Raw genomic sequence first — 18665 nt, 5'->3', positions numbered from 1 at the left:
TGCAGCTGAAAAGGGGCATGGCCATGGGTGTCAAATGGGCGAGTTGTGGGTGTTTCAAAAAACTGTGTGCACCATTATGGATTACACCTGATCTGCGCCTAAGTTAGGTGCAGGTTCTTAGGCCTTGCTTTAGGTGGACCTAAATGGGTGCACCTAAATTTTAGAATTCTATAAACTATGCCTAACTTTAGGTGTAATTTATAGAATCTTGCTAAGTGCGTGGTTTTTTGGTGCCAATTTTTAAGGCGCTATTTATAGAATTTGGCCCTAAGGCCATAGCCGAGAGCCTAAACAAATTCTTTATTTCAGTCTTTACCGATGAAGATGTAAGGGAGTAACCTGTGCCAAAATTTGTATTTAAAGGTGACGATATGGATGAATTTAAACAAATCTTGGTGAACCTGGAAGATATAATAAGTCAAACTGACAAATTAAAGATCAGTAAATCACCTGAACCAGACGGTACACACCCAAACATACTGAAAGCACTCAAGAATCTAATTGCGAATCTACTATTAGTAATCTGTAACCTGCTGTTACAATTGTCCATGGTACCTGATGATTAAAAGCTAGTTTTAAAAAAAGGGTTCCAGGGTTGATCCAGGAAATTGCAGACCAGTAAGCTTGACTTCAGTACTGAGCAAAATGATAGAAACTATTATAAAGAACAAAATTACTGAAGTACATTGACAAGCATGGTTTAATGGGACAGAGTCAACATGGATTCAGCCAAGGGGAATCTTGCCTCAGCAATTTGCCTCATTGTTTTGACAATGTGAATAAACTTGTTGATATAGCATATCTAGCTTCTCAGAAAGCTTTTGACAAAGTACCGCATCAGAGGTTCATGAGCAAATTGAATAGCCATGAGATAGAAAGCATTGTTCTGTTTTGGGAACTGGTTAAAAAATTTAAAAAAAGAGAGTATGATTAAATGGACAGTTCTCTAAATGGAGGAAGGTGAATAGTGGAGTGCCACAGTGATGTGTACAGATACTGGCAGGGCCGCCCAGAGACTGAGCTGGGCCCAGCCCCCCCAAGGATTGCCGCCACCCCGTCGCCACCTTCCCTCCCCCCAATCATTACTGCTGTCACCTCCCTCTCCTGCTCCCAGGCTGCCGGCACCACAGTCCCCAGTCTCCACCTACCATTCAACCCCCTTCATTAAAAAAAAAAATCTCGACATTGGCAGCGCGTTCTGTGTGAAAGCGGCAGATCGCCTCGGGCGGGCCTTCACTCACTGTGTCCCGCCTCTGTGGAAATAGGAAGTTACATCAGAGGAGGGCGGGACACAGTGAGGGAAGGCCTGCCAGAGGCGATCTGCCGATGTCGAGGTTTTTTTTTAAATGCAGGGGACCGGGTGGCAGACAGAAGGGAGCTGAGGATAGGCAGGTGGAGACTGGGGACTGCGGAGCTGGGGGCCTGGGAGCCTGGGAGCAGAAGAGGGTGAGAGACCCCGGCGCCGGGCCCTCCTTGGAGTCCTGGGCCTGGGGAATTTTGCTTTTTAACATACAGTATTTATACATTACCTGGAAATGGCAATGACGAGTGAGATGATCAAATTTGCAGATGACACAAAACTATTCAAAGCTGTTAAATTGCATGCAGACTGTGAGAAATTTCAGGAGGAAGTTGGGGAGCAGAAGGACTGGGCAACCAAATGTGGACAAATGCCAGCTGCTCTTATCGTTGGGCTTCTCCCCCCTCTCCATTATTAGGACTATTATTATTAGGGATGGGCAAGCAGAAAAAAAATTCACCAATATTAGTGTCCACTTTTTCCTGACATAAGTACATAAGTAATGCCAAACTGGGAAAAGACCAAGGGTCCATCGAGCCCAGCATCCTGTCCACGACAGCGGCCAATCCAGGCCAAGGGCACCTGGCAAGCTTCCCAAATGTACAAACATTCTATACATGTTATTCCCGGAATTGTGGATTTTTCCCAAGTCCATTTAGTAGTGGTTTATGGACTTGTCCTTTAGGAAACCATCTAACCCCTTTTTAAACTCTGCCAAGCTAACCGCCTTCACCATGTTCTCCGGCAACGAATTCCAGAGTTTAATTACGCGTTGGGTGAAGGAACATTTTCTCCGATTTGTTTTAAATTTACTACACTGTAGTTTCATCGCATGCCCCCTAGTCCTAGTATTTTTGGAAAGCGTGAACAGACGCTTCACATCCACCTGTTCCACTCCACTCATTATTTTATATGCCTCTGTCATGTCTCCCCTCAGCCGTCTCTTCTCCAAGCTGAAAAGCCCTAGCCTCCTTAGTCTTTCTTCATAGGGAAGTCGTCCCATCCCCGCTATCATTTTAGTCGCCCTTCACTGCACCTTTTCCAATTCTACTATATCTTTCTTGACCAGAATTGGACACAATACTCAAGGTGCGGTCGCACCATGGAGCGATATAATGGCATTATAACATCCTCACACCTGTTTTCCATACCTTTCCTAATAATACCCAACATTCTATTCGCTTTCCTAGCCGCAGCAGCACACTGAGCAGAAGGTTTCAGTGTATTATCAACGACGACACCCAGATCCCTTTCTTGGTCCGTAACTCCTAACGTGGAACCTTGCATGACGTAGCTATAATTTGGGTTCTTTTTTCCCACATGCATCACCTTGCACTTGCTCACATTAAACGTCATCTGCCATCTAGCCACCCATTCTCCCAGTGTGCAGATGTGTGGAACTATTGAGAAAGAATGGTCCCAGAAAGCAACAAGGCAAACCATCTGCAAACGCCAATGTGGCAACGAACACAGCAGATCAACGAACAGTCCAAAATGTTCTTTAATGCAGAATTTCAAAAGTAAAATGCCCGACACAGGCCGTGTTTCGCCCAAAAAGGGCTGCCTCAGGGGCTATATGTTAACCTTGAAAAGCGAGTCAACGATATGGGTGTGATAATGAGAACCAAAAAGCTTGCAGGAACGGCACATACATCTTCGCTTCAACATCAAGCCCAAGCTCTGCAGGTGTGCAACTGAGGGACTTTTCTCCTCACGCTCGTATGGTCATTATCACACCCCATACAGTTGACTCGCTTTTGAAGGTTAACACATAGCCCCTGACGCAGCCCTTTTTGGACAAACCACGGCCTGTGTCGGGCATTTAACTTTTGGACCATTCATTGATCTGCCGTGTTCATTTCCACGATTGAGAGAGAATACATAATCTTTGTGAAAGAGTGCGCCATCAGTGCAAACAACTCACACTCTGAAAAGAGGGCGCACTCTTAATGACATCACCCTCAAAACAAAATGAACTTTGTTGCAAATAGAATGGGGAAACAAAACAAAATATAAATTTGGGGGCTGCTCATCCCTAATTACTGTAGTTTAATTTGCTAATTTCAAGTTTACTTCATTGTACTAATTACTACTACTACTATAAATTATTTCTATAGCGCTACCAGTCGTACGCAGCAATTCACAATTGAACATGAAGAAAAGACAGTCCCTGCTCAAAAGAGCTTACAATCTAGATCAGGACGAACAGACAGGACCAATAAGGATAAGGGTAGAAGGACACATAGGAATGATTCTAAATGGAATGTTGCTACTATTGGAGATTCTGTTGCTACTATTAGAGATTCTACATGGAATGTTAATGTTGCTATTCCGCTAGCAGCATTCCATGTAGAAGCCTGCCCTTGCAGATCAGCAACACGGCCGCGCAGGCTTCTGTTTCTGTGAGTCTGACGTCCTGACGTACGCACGTGCAGGACGTCAGACTCACAGAAACAGAAGCCTGCGCGGCCGCGTGGCTGATCTGCAAGGGCAGGCTTCTACTACTACTATAAATCATTTCTATAGCGCTACTAGTCGTACGCAGCGCTTCACAATTGAACATGAAGAAAAGACAGTCCCTGCTCAAAAGAGCTTACAATCTAAATCAGGACAGACAGACAGGACCAATAAGGGATAAGGGTAGGTCAGACAGATAGGACACATAGGGAAAGGGACTGTTGAAGAGAGGAAGACAAGATAAAGGTTACGAGCAAGTGACAAGTTAGGAGTCAAAAGCAGCATCAAACAGGTAGGTCTTTAGCCTGGATTTGAAGGCGGCCAGGGATGGAGCTTAATTGTGTATCAGCCTGGCATTTGGCTATTTTACTGTAGTTATGCACCATGCTGAATCAATCTCATCATCAAGGTGGTCGATAAATCTTATATAAATGCATAAATTAAACATTCCAGTCCTCTGAGTGAAACCTGTACAGTAAAAATATTTCAGAAATCTCAGTTTATTTGTTGAGATCCCAAGTAATCCCAACCAGGTTCCTGGAAAGGTTTAGAGAGCCGGTTAATCATTACTCCCAATGATTGGCACTTATGAGCTCTTGTGGCTACCTGTGGCAAGAGTTTAAAGTTATTGTATTATGTAGGCTACCGGTTGACTGATGCCGGCCTGTGTGTAGACTCGAGTCTTCCATTTTTCATTACGACAAAGTAAAGTTGACCAAAGAAGTAACAGATCGAAAGCTGGGAGATCTCCAGTATAGGTCCACCCCTGTCCTGCATGCGATAAAGCAAAAGACCACATAGAGCATGACCCTAGAGTGTATAACAGCAATTTACATAATACATAATAATGATTTCATATATTCAACTGCGGGATATCCAATTACAGGAAACCAAATAAGTTATCCTATTATCTTTAATCATATTTTCAAAGAATGTAAGTTATGCTGATAAAAATTGGGATCTAAATGTAATCAGCTAACGTATTTGATGAATTGTAAGGTAGTAATATTTTCGACCAGAACTTAAGGTGATATGTTAGAAGCATTTCCACTTGTAAATACAAGCTTTTATACATATTTTAGAAGGCCGCTATTCATGCATGGAGACCCATACCATGTAGAGATTTTAAGGGGCCATGATTTGGGCTATATTCACCATTTTACAAAGAGAATATATGTGGAAAACTAAATTTTTCTGCCCTGGGGCAGGGGCTAACAGAAGCTCCCTCCCATGAACTGCCCCCCAACAGTATTAATAAGCATCTTCCTCCTCCAACCCCCCCCCCCAAAGCATTAATAAGCACCCCCAGATAACTGGGAAAGAGAATGGCAACCCACCCTGCTGCCATGAGTGGAGGAGTGGCCTAGTGGTTAGAGCACCGGTCGTGCAATCCCGAGGTGACCAGTTCAAATCCTGCTGCTGCTCCTTGTGATCTTGGGCAAGTCACTTAACCCTCCATTGCCTCAGGTACAAACTTAAGCCACATTGAGCCTGCAAATAGGTGGGGGAATGTGGGATACAAATGCAATAAATAAATAATAGATTGTGAGCCCTCCTGGAACATAGAAATACCCAGTGTACCTGAATGTAACTCACCTTGAGCTACTATTTGAGATTCTATATGGAATGTTGATATTATTTGAGATTCTGTTGCTACTATTTGAGATTCCACTGCTGCTCCTTGTGATCCTGGGCAAGTCACTTAACCCTCCATTGCCTCAGGTACAAACTTAGATTGTGAGCCCTCCTGGGACAGAGAAATATCCAGTGTACCTGAATGTAACTCACCCTGAGCTACTACTGAAATAGGTGTGAGCAAAATCTAAATAAATAAATATTTGAGATTCTGCATGGGATGTTGCTAGTAGAGGAGTGGCCTAGTGGTTAGAGCACTGGTCTTGGAATCCAGAGGTGGCCGGTTCAAATCCCACTGCTGCTCCTTGTGATCTTGGGCAAGTCACTTAACCCTCCATTGTCTCAAGTACAAACTTAGATTGTGAGCCCTCCTGGGACAGAGAAATATCCAGTGTACCTGAATGTAACTCACCCTGAGCTACTACTGAAAAAGGTGTGAACAAAATCTAAATAAATAAATAATGAAACCATCACACAAGTGGCAGCCCCCATAAGTCATTTGCAACTTCATACATGTGTACTGCGGATAATCATTGTTTCAGATGTCTACCTGTCATCCTCTCTGGGACCTGCAAGGTAGAGTCTGTATTCAGCTGTTTGTCTGGTGTCCTTCACTCTCATCACCTGCTACCCACATCTACATCCAGGTTGTATGCCAGCTCTTTTATTGCTAAAGGGTACTCATAGCAGGTCTGACTTCAGGGCCTGGTCCAGAGTTTAGTGTGTGTTCACTGACCAATGCTCTGATAAGAACATTTGTCTTTTACTTTTCGGAGCCATCTTGCATTTGCATAAAATTCTTAGTTGCTCGTGTTTATATTTGGACACTTTATTTGCTTAAGTACATAAGTATTGCCATACTGGGAAACACCAAAGGTCCATCGAGCCCAGCATCCTGTTTCCAACAGTGGCCAATCCAGGTCACAAATACCCGGCAAGATCCCAAAAATGTACAAAACATTTTATACTGCTTATCCCAGAAATAGTGGATTTTCCCCAAGTCCATTTAATAACGGTCTATGGACTTTTCCTTTAAGAAGCCGTCCAACCATTTTTTAAACTCCGCTAAGCTAACCGCCTTTACCACATTCTCTGGCAACAAATTCCAGAGTTTAATTACACGTTGAGTGAAGAAACATTTTCTCCGATTCGTTTTAAATTTACTACATTGTAGCTTCATCGCATGCCAATTGCTTGTAACAATTGGCCTGTTTGCATGCTTGTCAGTTCCAGGAGCAATAGAACACGGATTCATATCATTTGTTGGACGGGGTTTTAGAAACTCCTGATGACAGCTACCATTACACACCCTGATCCACTTCTATAGTGCATGTAGAAAGCACTATACTGTACCACCCCCAAACCACCCAACAGCATTAATAAGCATTCCCCCAAACTCCCTACAAGTTACAAGACCAGCGGCTTTGTTCACTTTTCCACCCCTAAAGAATTTTAAAAGAACAAGGTTATTAGATATTCTTTTTTTCATTTCAAGCAGCTTGTTTGGATAACTATGTTCAAGATTTGTTGCTTTCTGTAACTAATTATAGTCAGTTTCGAAAGCAAATAAAAAAAGTATTTATTTAGGAAATTTGTTCTAGACAACAATGGTTAGCACAACTGTTATTACTGTCTGCATCTTACATATTTTTACTTTAGTATATTGATAAGCGTTTGCATTTCCTGGAAATATCCAGCTTCTTTGCTAATGCGATCTGCATTGAATCAGAAGGTATATTGCGGAATATAAGTTCTATTGTTAATGCTAATGTAAATGTTAGCTACCACCAGAAACAAAAGCACTGATTCCGAACTTTAGGAAAAAAAACAAAATACTGGCAAACTCACCAAGAATTCTGGGAAAAGGAACCTGTGAAAGAAATAATGAAACTGTGACATAGAATCGAATAACTTTGTTAGTCTGGAACAAAGTTACATCTTCACGCCTGACAGTGGAATGGGTCCACTCTTCTGGCACTTTGCACTTTTAAGCTTATGGTAGACAAGATTCTGATGCTAATGTTCATGTTCGAAATTTAAAGAGATATTTCAATTAACCTCTTTTTTTTTAAAAAGAGCTTTGTTCCTGGCCTCAGCGTCATGGGCCATTAAGGACGTCTGTCTGGAAGACAGGAATGGAAAGACCATTGAATGTTCTACTATTTATAAGTAATCTGTTGCCTTAGGGTAATGAGGTACTTAATGAGCCCTGAATTAATACATAACTTAAATATTAGAGTCTGCAACAATTTATGGAGTAACAAAAAACAAAAGCACAACGAGAAGGCACTCAGAGAGTAAAATAAGAAGTCTTTGAAAATGTTATGTCCACCATTTTAGTGTGTTGCTTTATTTAAGTACAAAAACACCCCACAATCCTTGGTGAAAATTATATATCTAATACAAAAAACCAAAGATCAATGCTGTATGGAACAGGCTAACAGCAGAAATCCCAATTAAAAAAAAAACAAAAACTTATACCACAGCACTCATGATATAGATTTTTAATCTCTTAATGCTATTATGCAATTTTTTGAAAGAGTACCCTCAGAAAAGTCCACCTATTTTAAGGCAATATCATTAATTTTGCCCAGTGGCATAGCACATCTTTCATAGGGCTAACTCTTAATCACGAGTAACATAGTAACATAGTAAATGACGGCAGAAAAAGACCTGCATGGTCCATCCAGTCTGCCAACAAGATAAATTCATATGGTGCTACTTTTTATTTGTACCTGTCCTCTTCAGGGCACAGACTGTTTAAGTCTGCCCAGCACTATCATAGTAGATGACAGCAGAAAAAGACCTGCACAGTCCATCTAGTCTGCCCAACAAGATAAACTCATATGTGCTACTTCTTCCCCGCCTCCCACCACCGGCTCTGGCACAGACCGTATAAGTCTGCCCAGCACTATCCCCGCCTCCCAACCACCAGCCCCACCTCCCGCCATCGGCTCTGCCACCCAATCTCGCTACATTATATTTATTTATTATTTCTTTGATTGTAAGTGCTATTGCTTGAATCAAAAAGTGCTCACAAATTATATAGTGTTCAAAAATGAAAAACGTGCACTTATCTTTCAATGTTTTTTTCAAATTTTTTGAAGAAATACTCCACTTGCTCATATAATATACGGCTTGCTTGTCCAGCTTACTTCCCAGTCACACAATGTGCGACTGCCCCATCGGCTTTCCCTGATGACGCCCAAAAATTCGAAAAAAAACATTGAAAGATAAGTGCACGTTTTTTCATTTTTGAACACTATATAATTTGTGAGCACTTTTTGATTCAGGCAATAGCACTTACACTCGTGATTAAGAGTTAGCCCTATGAAAGATGTGCTATGCCACCGGGCAAAACTAATGACATTGCATAAAACAGGTGGACTTTTCTGAGGGTACTCTTTCAAAAAATTGTATAAAAGCATAAAGAGATTAAAAATCTATATCATGAGTGCTGTGGTATAAGTTTGTTTTTTTTTTTTTAAAGATTGGGACTTCTGCTGTTAGCCTATTCCATTCTTTGGTTTTTTGTATTAGCTTTATTTAAGTAAGCAGGCCACTTACAAAGTAATTTCTTTTAGTGTCTATGTGGTATGGGACCTGATACAGCTCACTTAGCAGGGCAAAACCACCCTCAGCTGGTGCATACCCAATCCCACCATGTACATTGGTGTGCGATCTTCTTTATTAAGGAAGAATTGATGTGTGCATAGGTTTATTAGGATTTGTCTGAAGTTGTTTTATTAGCCCTCTCTTCAAGTCACTTCACTGGCTTCCTATCAGTTTCCGCATAAAGTTCAAACTCCTCTTATTGACCTACAAGTGCATTCACTCTGCAGCTCCTCAGTACCTCTCCACTCTCATCTCTCCCTACATTCCTCCCAGGGAACTCCATTCACTGGGTAAATCTCTCTTATCGGCACCCTTCTCCTCCACTGCTAACTCCAGACTCCGTTCCTTTTATCTTGCTGCACCATATGCCTGGAATAGACTTCCTGAGCCGGTACGTCAAGCTCCATCTCTGGCCGTCTTCAAATCTAAGCTAAAAGCCCACCTTTTTGATGCTGCTTTTTTTTGTCACATTTGTACCCTGCGCTTTCCCACTCATGGCAGGCTCAATGTGGCTTACATGGGGCAATGGAGGGTTAAGTGACTTGCCCAGAGTCACAAGGAGCTGCCTCTGCCTGAAGTGGGAATCAAACTCAGTTCCTCAGTTCCCCAGGACCAAAGTCCACCACCCTAACCACTAGGCCACTCCTCCACTTTTAACTCCTAACCCTTGTTCACTTGTTCAGAACCCTTATTTTATCATCCTCACTTTAATATTCCCTTATCTCTTGTTTGTCCTGTTTGTCCTAATTAGAATGTAAGCTCTGTCGAGCAGGGACTGTCTCTTCATGTTCAAGTGTACAGCGCTGCGTATGTCTAGTAGCACTATAGAAATGATAAGTAGTAGTAGTAGTAGTCTTGAATCTTGCTATTCTTTGGGATTCCAGAATCTTGCTACTCTGGGATTCCGCACAGAATCTTGCTATTCTTTGGGATTCTGGAATCTTGCTACTCTTTGTCCTTATCTCTTGTTTGTCCTGTTTGTCTGTCCTAATTAGATTGTAAGCTCTGTTGAGCACTACTACTACTACTACTATTTAGCATTTCTATAGCGCTGCAAGGCATACGCAGCGCTGCACAAACATAGGGACTGTCTCTTCTTGTTCAAGTGTACAGCGCTGCGTACGTCTAGTAGCGCTATAGAAATGATAAGTAGTAGTAGTATTTATAACACAATTTATTTATTTATTAGGATTTATTTACCGCCTTTTTGAAGGAATTCATTCAAGGCGGTGCACAGCAAGAATAAGTCAAACATAAGCAATAGATAATTACAGCAGTAAAAATATTCAAACAACAATACAAAGTATGGTATAGTATGTTACACTGCAAAGTCAACACAATGCACAATAAAATATTTTAATAGACAGAATGGGGTGTAAGCAAAGATGGAGCATATAGATAGAAAAGATAAGCTAGAGTAACAGGAGTAAGATAATAAGAGACTAGTTTAAAGAAAGTTTCTTTTTCTTAATTTGTCGTATCATTCTGAGCCTCTGGGGCAGAAGGCAAACAAGCAAAGAAGGCCTCTGGCAGTTTTGTTCCCCATTGCCCTGGAATGGGGAACTCTTTCCAAAAATACTAGGACTAGGGGGCATGCGATGAAGCTACAAAGTAGTAAATTTAAAACGAATCGAAGAAAGCTTTTCTTCACTCAACGTGTAATTAAACTCTGGAATTCGTTGCCAGAGAATGTGGTAAAGGCGGTTAGCTTAGCAGAGTTTTAAAAGGTTTGGACGACTTACTAAAGGAAAAGTCCATAGACCATTATTAAATTGGACTTGGGGAAAATCCACTATTTCTGAGATAAAATGTTTTGTACTTTTTGGGGATCTTTGCCAGGTATTTGTGACCTGGATTGGCCACTGTTGGAAACAGGATGCTGAGCTTGATAGACCTTTGGTCTGTCCCAGTATGGCAATACTTATGTACTTATAACCTCCTGTGTTTCATTGTGCCCCACACTAATTTAAGCAGACCCTTGACCAGCCTGGAGATCAAGTTGGATGCAAGTCACCTCCACTCATAGTTAAGATTTTCGTGCCTTTGAAGAAGAAAACTTTCTAGGCAGCCATTTATTTCAACCAACACTGTGCGTACTTTAAGCACTGAATAATCTTTAGCAGGCCATACAAACATATAGATTTTTACTAGAGAATATAATGATTTCCTTGTAATAATCTGGCACGGTAATACTACACATTCCAGGAGAATACAAAAAGTTGGATCTAATCTTCTAAATGCATTCCATACAATTTATAAACCACACTATCCAAAATTCTAGGCGGTGTACAAAAAAAACATTACTAATCCAATAAAAAACAATACTAACATAAAACAAATCTAAAATTCAATTTAGAAATCACAAGCGATCAATAATAAAGGTCTAAACAGCTCATTAACCAGAGGCCCTGTTTGTGCAGCGCTGCGTATGCCTTGTAGCGCTATAGAAATGCTAAATAGTAGTAGTAGTAGTAGTAGTAAATAATAACGTTTAAGTAATTTCCTGAATTGATGGTAACTCTTAATCCTGTGTAGTTCCACAAGAAGACTGTTCCACAAATTTACACCTTCTGCATAGACAATTATTGATCTAATATCTTCCAACCCAATCGTGTTTATAAGAAGGCACATTTAATAACATTTTATCAGCAGGTCTTAGAGGATGAGGTGGACCATAAAGCAGAAGCTAAAGGGATCAGAACTTCATCATTCATAGTCCTATAAATCAACTTCAAAAGCTGAAACTGCACCCAACGGAGTTTCTGCAAAACTGGACTAATATGCTCAAACCTAGAAACCTCTGAAATAAGACAGGCTGCAGACACAGAAGGCAAAAGTAGAGACTAATAGACGATTCACCACTGGAGACGTGAGTCCAACAGTCTTTATTATATCAGAGATAACGACCCGACACAGGCCGTGTTTCGACACTAAAAAGCGTCTGCATCAGGGGTCAATAAATACACCAAGTAATGAATGCAAAACGAAGAGTCCTACTTGTATATGTGTTGTCAACTCACTGATCACGTAGCACCAAACAGAATATGCTGGATACAAACTATCAGACTGTTGGACTCACGTCTCCAGTGGTGAATCGTCTATTAGTCTCTACTTTTGCCTTCTGTGATTCGTCATCGTAGAGAACTTTTCCTGTTCTATATTTTGGATAAGACAGGCTGCAACATTTTGTGAATTCTGGAATGGGCTCGACAGATACAAGGGCAAACCCGAAAAGAGTGAGTTACCATAATCAAATAGAGGAGTCGCCAACGATTGAAGTATAGTTCTAAAATTCAAACTAGAAAACAAGTCATTTAATCTACGCTACACCAGCATTTTTATATATGATTGAAAAGACGTAGGGGCCCTGTTTACTAAGATGCGCTAGTGTTTTTAGCGCACGTTAAATGCTAGAGACACCCATATATTTCTATGGTTGTCTCTAGCATTAACACACACTAAAATAATCTAGTGCACCTCTAGCGTGGCTTAGGTGCCCTTTTACTAAGGCGCGTAAGCACCTACGTGCATCTAACGCACGTCAATTTGGAACTACACTTGCCCCGGGTGATAATTACATTTTTTACCTCGAATATTGTGTTCAATTCTGGTCGCCGCATCTCAAAAAAGATATAGTGGAATTAGGAAAAGTGTAGAAAAGGGCGACAAAAATGATAAAGGGGATGGAATGACTTCCCTATGAGGGAAAGGCTAAAGCGGCTAGGGCTCTTCAGCTTCGAGAAAAGGCGGCTGAGGGGAGATATGATAGCAGTCTATAAAATAATGAGTGGAGTTGAACGGGTAGATGTGAAGCGTCTGTTCACGCTTTCCAAAAATACTAGGACTAGGGGGCATGCGATGAAGCTACAATGTAGTAAATTTAAAACGAATCGGAGAAAATGTTTCTTCACTCAACGTGCAATTAAACTCTGGAATTCGTTGCAAGAGAATGTGGTAAAGGCGATTAGCTTAGCGGAGTTTTAAAAAGTTTGGATGGCTTCCTAACGGAAAAGTCCGTAGACCGTTATTAAATGGACTTGGGGAAAATCCACTATTTCTGGGATAAGCAGTATAAAATGTTTTGTACATTTTGGGATCTTGCCAGGTATTTGTGACCTGGATTTTGCCACTGTTGGAAACAGGATGCTGGGCTCGATGGACCTTTGGTCTTTCCCAGTATGGCAATATTTATGTACTTATGACCACATGGCCTATCCAGCCAGCATAGCACACTTAATCGCGTAAGAGATAGATAGCTGCATAAACCCTGATATTCAATGCCACTGCTCGGACATGGCTCGACATTGAATATCCAGAAGCTAAAAAACCACTCACTGCCACAGCTGAATATCTACCCCTAAACGAGTATGTAGATGAAAGGTTTTGCATGTGTCTGGTTTATGAGGGGCATCCATGGATGAGTGTGAAAAAGCAGCAAAGCATACAATAAAATGTATAGTTAGATGATAAGAAAGCCACAGTGGTGTGCTGGAGCGGGCTCTCACAGTCTCATGCAAGCCATTTAAGTTTTAAAGGATTTGGGGAGCCGGTTGTTAAAGTAGCCCCTCCCCCACTCCCATGATTACATTTACAACTGGCTCCCAAAATGTGGGCTCGGCCCTCCTTCTGAATTCTCTTTTACTTTGCTGGCAGGGATGCTGAGCCCTGCCAGCCAAGTCAATAGACTTCTGCTGCTCCCCACTCCTTGTTTCCAGCTCCGAGCAGCAGGCTGGGGCTTCTCATGCCAGAGAAGTCCCAGCATGATACTCACAGCCAGAAACAGGCAGCAGAGATAGGTGGCAGTCCGTGGTGGGGCTCGGCATCCCCGCAAGCAAAGGTATGCCTAGTGTGCCTGCACAAGGGAGGGGGGAGAGAGAGGCATGCGTTTCCCCCACCAGTCCACCCCTAAGAAAATTGCAGGGCTGGCTACGCCTGGAGAGAGAGAGCCCGTTTGTTAAAAATTTACCAGCACACCCCCTGCACAAGATCATTACCCAGACTAACACCTAGGTCTCCTACCCAGTGTTATTTCAGCTTGCGTAGATCTTGAATGGAAATATTCCAGTTTATATCAAATATCATAATTTCTTTCAGAAATCTATGTTTAGGTGGCAGTTTTCTGACACTTATTTCTAATGACTTTATTAGAAAGCTTTTTAATTGAGTAGCTGATGACTGAAGTAGTTGCCACGAACCACCGACTGAGTCTACCGTGTGGAATGGAATGTCCTAGCTGCAGGCTCATAAATTATCCTTTGACACAGAGTCTTGCAGGTTGAAACATGTTGGAATTTACCTCACTAGGAACTTTTCTTTTCTTCCTTTTTTTTTTTTTTTTTTTGAAGTATCTCCTATGCTTTGTGCACTATTATAAAAGGGCAATTCTATAACAGGGCACACACTTTTACACACAGCATGTAAATGTACAGAATACTGGCACTTAAGAACGTAAGAATAGCCATATTGTGTCAGACCAATGGGCCATCTAGCCTAGTATCCTGTTCCCAACAGGGACCAATCCAGGTCACGAGTACCTGGCAGAATCTCAAAGAGTAGCAACATTCCAGAACCCCAAAGACTATCACGATTCTGGAATCCCAAAGAGTAGCAACATTCCAGAATCCCAAAGAGTAGCAACATTCCAGTCACAATTCTGGAATCCCAAAGAGTAGCAAGATTCTGGAATCACAAAGAGTAGAAACATTCCAGAATCCCAACATTCCGGAATCCCAAAGAGTACCAACATTCCATGCTACCAAACCCAGGGCCAGAAGTGGCTTCCCCACGTCTGTCTCAATAGCAGACAATGGACTTTTCCTCTGGGAACTCATCCAAACCTTTTTTTAAACCCAGATATGCCAACAGCTGTTACCATATCCTCTGGCAACAAGTTCCAGAGCTTAACTATTTGTTGGCGACTAATTGCTTTTCTCTAAGGGCGTAGCATATAAATGTAAAGGAGGGCATGTACATCGGTGGGATATGGGTAGAGCTCCCACTTATACACATAACTTACAGAATACCTGAGAGTGACCATTGAGGTGGCTGATCTGATCCGGCGTTTGTTTATTCTTAGGACTAGAATCAGTACATGGTGTCCAAATTTGGGCACCGAAAATTGCACGCTGAACGCTATTCGAGATGGGTGCCATTTATAGAACAGTGCGTAGCGCCATAATCTGCACCCAACTTTGAGCGTGAGGGACTTACACCAACTGTCACCTAGTATAAATCCTCATGTGTAAATTAGGCGCGGATTCCCTGAATTCTATAATACTGCGTGCATCTTTAGTGAATGCCCCTGTCCCGCCCATGTCCCTCCTGTGGCCACGCCCCCTTTTCAGCTGCATGCTAAAAGATTTGCATGCACATATTTATAGAATAGCATTTAACAACATGTGCACAAATCCTCACTGGAGCCAATTAACTGCAAGAATTAGTTGCTAGTGCCCAATTATTGCTCATTATCAGCTTGTTAATTAAATTGCACGCCCAAATTGGACACCATATATAGAATCCGGGGATTAGTGTATAAGCTACAATGGATCTGTGTGAACTTCTTTCCTTTTTTAATAATTTGGCACTCCTTTCTATACCATGATGTTTTATTTAGTAACCACTTTGATCTGCTTATCAGCAACGGTGGTGTATCAGGACAAAACTAAGGGGGAATGGAAAGGGAAATGGGACTTGATATACTGCCTTTCTGAGGTTTTTGCAACTACTTTCAAAGCGGTTTTACATATATTCAGGTACTTATTTTGTACCAGGGGCAACGGAGGGTTAAGTGACTTGCCCAGAGTCACAAGGAGCTGCAGTGGGAATTGAACTCAGTTCCCCAGGATCAAAGTCCACTGCACTAACCACTAGGCTACTCCTCCACTCATTCCACCAATAAGAGCCAACCTCATCAGTGATGTCACAATGGCTTGATTGCCCCATACTTGACTCACTTCTGATATTGTGATGTCATAAGGGAAAGGGAAATGGGACTTGATATACTGCCTTTCTGAGGTTTTACGTATATTCAGGTACTTATTTGTACCTGGGTTAATGGAGGGTTAAGTGACAAGGAGCTGCAGTGGGAATTGAACTCAGTTCCCCAGGATCAAAGTCCGCTGCACTAACCACTAGGCTACTCCTCCATAAAACATCCCTGCCTCATTTACCTCCGATCTATGGCTGGTATAATTGTGGGCTGATGCTGGGTTACACTACTATTTTATAACGGAATCTAGGTGTCAAGATAACTGTTGTAGAACAAGATCTCACCACGCAGAATTGGGGTGCCTAAATGGAAGCACCCACTTATAGAATTGCCCCTAAGGGCCAGATTCTATATCAGGCACCTAAAAAATCCACACGGTGAACATTTCCGCCTAAGCGCACTCTATAAGCAGAGCCTAGATTTAGGCACGGTATGTAGAATTCGCTTAGTTGGTATCCCAACGCCTAAAACTACACGCCTCCATTTACAGCAACGAAAATGTGGCGTAAATCCCTGCACGCAGATTTACACGCATTGGCCCATATTCTATAACTACGCACGTAAATTTTTGAATGCCCATGAAATGCCCATTTCCCCGCCCATAGCCACACTGTTTTTGAACTGCGCACATCAGAATTTAGGCACAGTTTATTACAGAATACGCTTAGCGAGTTGTGCACATAAATTCTAATTATTGCCAGTTAGAGCTCATTATTGCTTGTCAAGTGCTGTTATCAATGCTGATTAGCTTGTTAAGCCAATTAAGTGATACGCATTGTTATAGAATACACCTGGATTTCAGCATGGATTTCTAGGTGCGCTAAATAGAATCCAGCAGTAAATGTCTTGCCGGGATAAGAGGTCTCCAAATTAGTATTAATGTTATGTTATAAAAGACTTATTGACCACCAACTCACTCAACTCTGCAAAGCACTGCGCCTACATTCTAATGCGCGCAGGCAAAAAGGGGCATGGTGATGGACAGGGAAATGAGTGTTTCATGGGCGGTCCAAAATTTACATGCACTGTTATATAATTTATTTATTTATTTATTTATTTATTACATTTGTACCCCACGCTTTCCCACTCAAAGCAGGTTCAATGAGGCTTACATAGTAATAGGGGTTACAGAGTGTTGCTAGAGAAAATATATACGTGAAGTATCAAACATATAAATGGCGAGTGACCGTACTCACTCGCAAATGCGCAGTAGAGACCTTCTCTGCCCCGCCCCCACGTCAATACGTGATGACGGGGCGCGGAACACAGAGGGTCTGTACTGCGCATTGCTGAGGGAGGGACACCGCCGTCTAACGCTCCCCCCACCCGAGTCGCCGCCGCCACCCACCTTCTACCCGGTCGGGCCCTCGCTCCACTATTGAAACAGCGAGGGTCCGGGAACGCAGCACTGAGCTCTGCTGAGCTGCCGACGTTGGCCTTCCTTCTTCTTCTCTGCCTCTGTCCCGCCCTCGACGACGTTACGTCACACGAGGGCGGGACAGGCAGAGAAGAAGAACGAAGGCCGACGTCGGCAGCTCAGCAGAGCTCAGTGCTGCGTTCCCGGACCCTCGCTGTTTCAGTAGCGGAGCGAGGGCCCGGCCGGGTGGAAGGTGGGTGGTGACGGCTCGGTGGGGGGGGGGGCGCGAACTCGGAGGGGGAGGGGCAGCGGCGAACTCGGTGGTGGGGCGGGCCTTTCAACCCCCCCTTCCTATAATAGCCCGTTTTTACGGGCTCAAAGTCTAGTATTAGAATAATGAAAGAGAAGGGAGATGGGATACGGGGCAAACATAGGGAATTTTGGTGGGAGATGTAGTCTGGTTCATTGTTTTTGTCTCCTGGATATGTGTTAGGAAGACGGGTTCATAGGGTTAGTATTTGGGCAGGCTTGCTTGAACAGGTGGGTTTTTAGTGATTTCCAGAACGGATAGGTCTGGGGAGGGCATTCCAGAGTTGGCTGCCTAAGAAGGAGAAGTTGGATCCATGATAGGTCTTGTACTTGAGTCCTTTGCAAGGCCCTCTGTGCCTAAATCTATGTGCCAGGGTTTACGCCGTTTATAGAATACGCTTAGGTGGAAATGTTTTCCGTGTGGATTTTTTAGGCGACATATATGGAGTAAGAGAGGTCATAGGAGCATCAGTGCACAACTGGAAGGGGTATACACATGGGCAGAGCATGGGAATGGCATGGGCATGGCTCCTAATTATGTGCATACATTATAGAATACTCTAACTTAAATGCAGACCATGGAATACTGACCTGATGTAACTGTTTGCACCTAACTCTAGGTGTGTCAATGCTGACTTCTGACTCTATAACAGGACCTTGGCACACAGCTGCCATTATAGAATTAATGCTCAGTGCTTGGCATCAGCACACCTACCTCAGGGCGCCCAGTTAAAGAACTGTTCTCTACGTATGTACCAGAGACAATGGAGGGTTACGTCACTTGCCCAAGGTTGCAAGAAGCAGCGGTGGGATTTGAACCTGATTTCTCAGGAGTGCCCTGAACAATGACGTGATCTCCTCCTTTCTTCTACTGCTTATACCTCCCTTCCATGCACTGCTTTGGTTCTCACCATCACCGCATCATGCTGTTTTGCTACCTTGCAATCGCGTGGCACACTCACCCCAAGATGTCTTCCCTGGGTGGTACATGTCTGCATATCAAC

This window comes from Microcaecilia unicolor, chromosome 7, assembly GCF_901765095.1.
Source record: "Microcaecilia unicolor chromosome 7, aMicUni1.1, whole genome shotgun sequence".
In the NCBI taxonomy this organism is placed as follows: Eukaryota; Metazoa; Chordata; class Amphibia; order Gymnophiona; family Siphonopidae; genus Microcaecilia; species Microcaecilia unicolor.
This window is presented reverse-complemented; position numbering follows the sequence as displayed.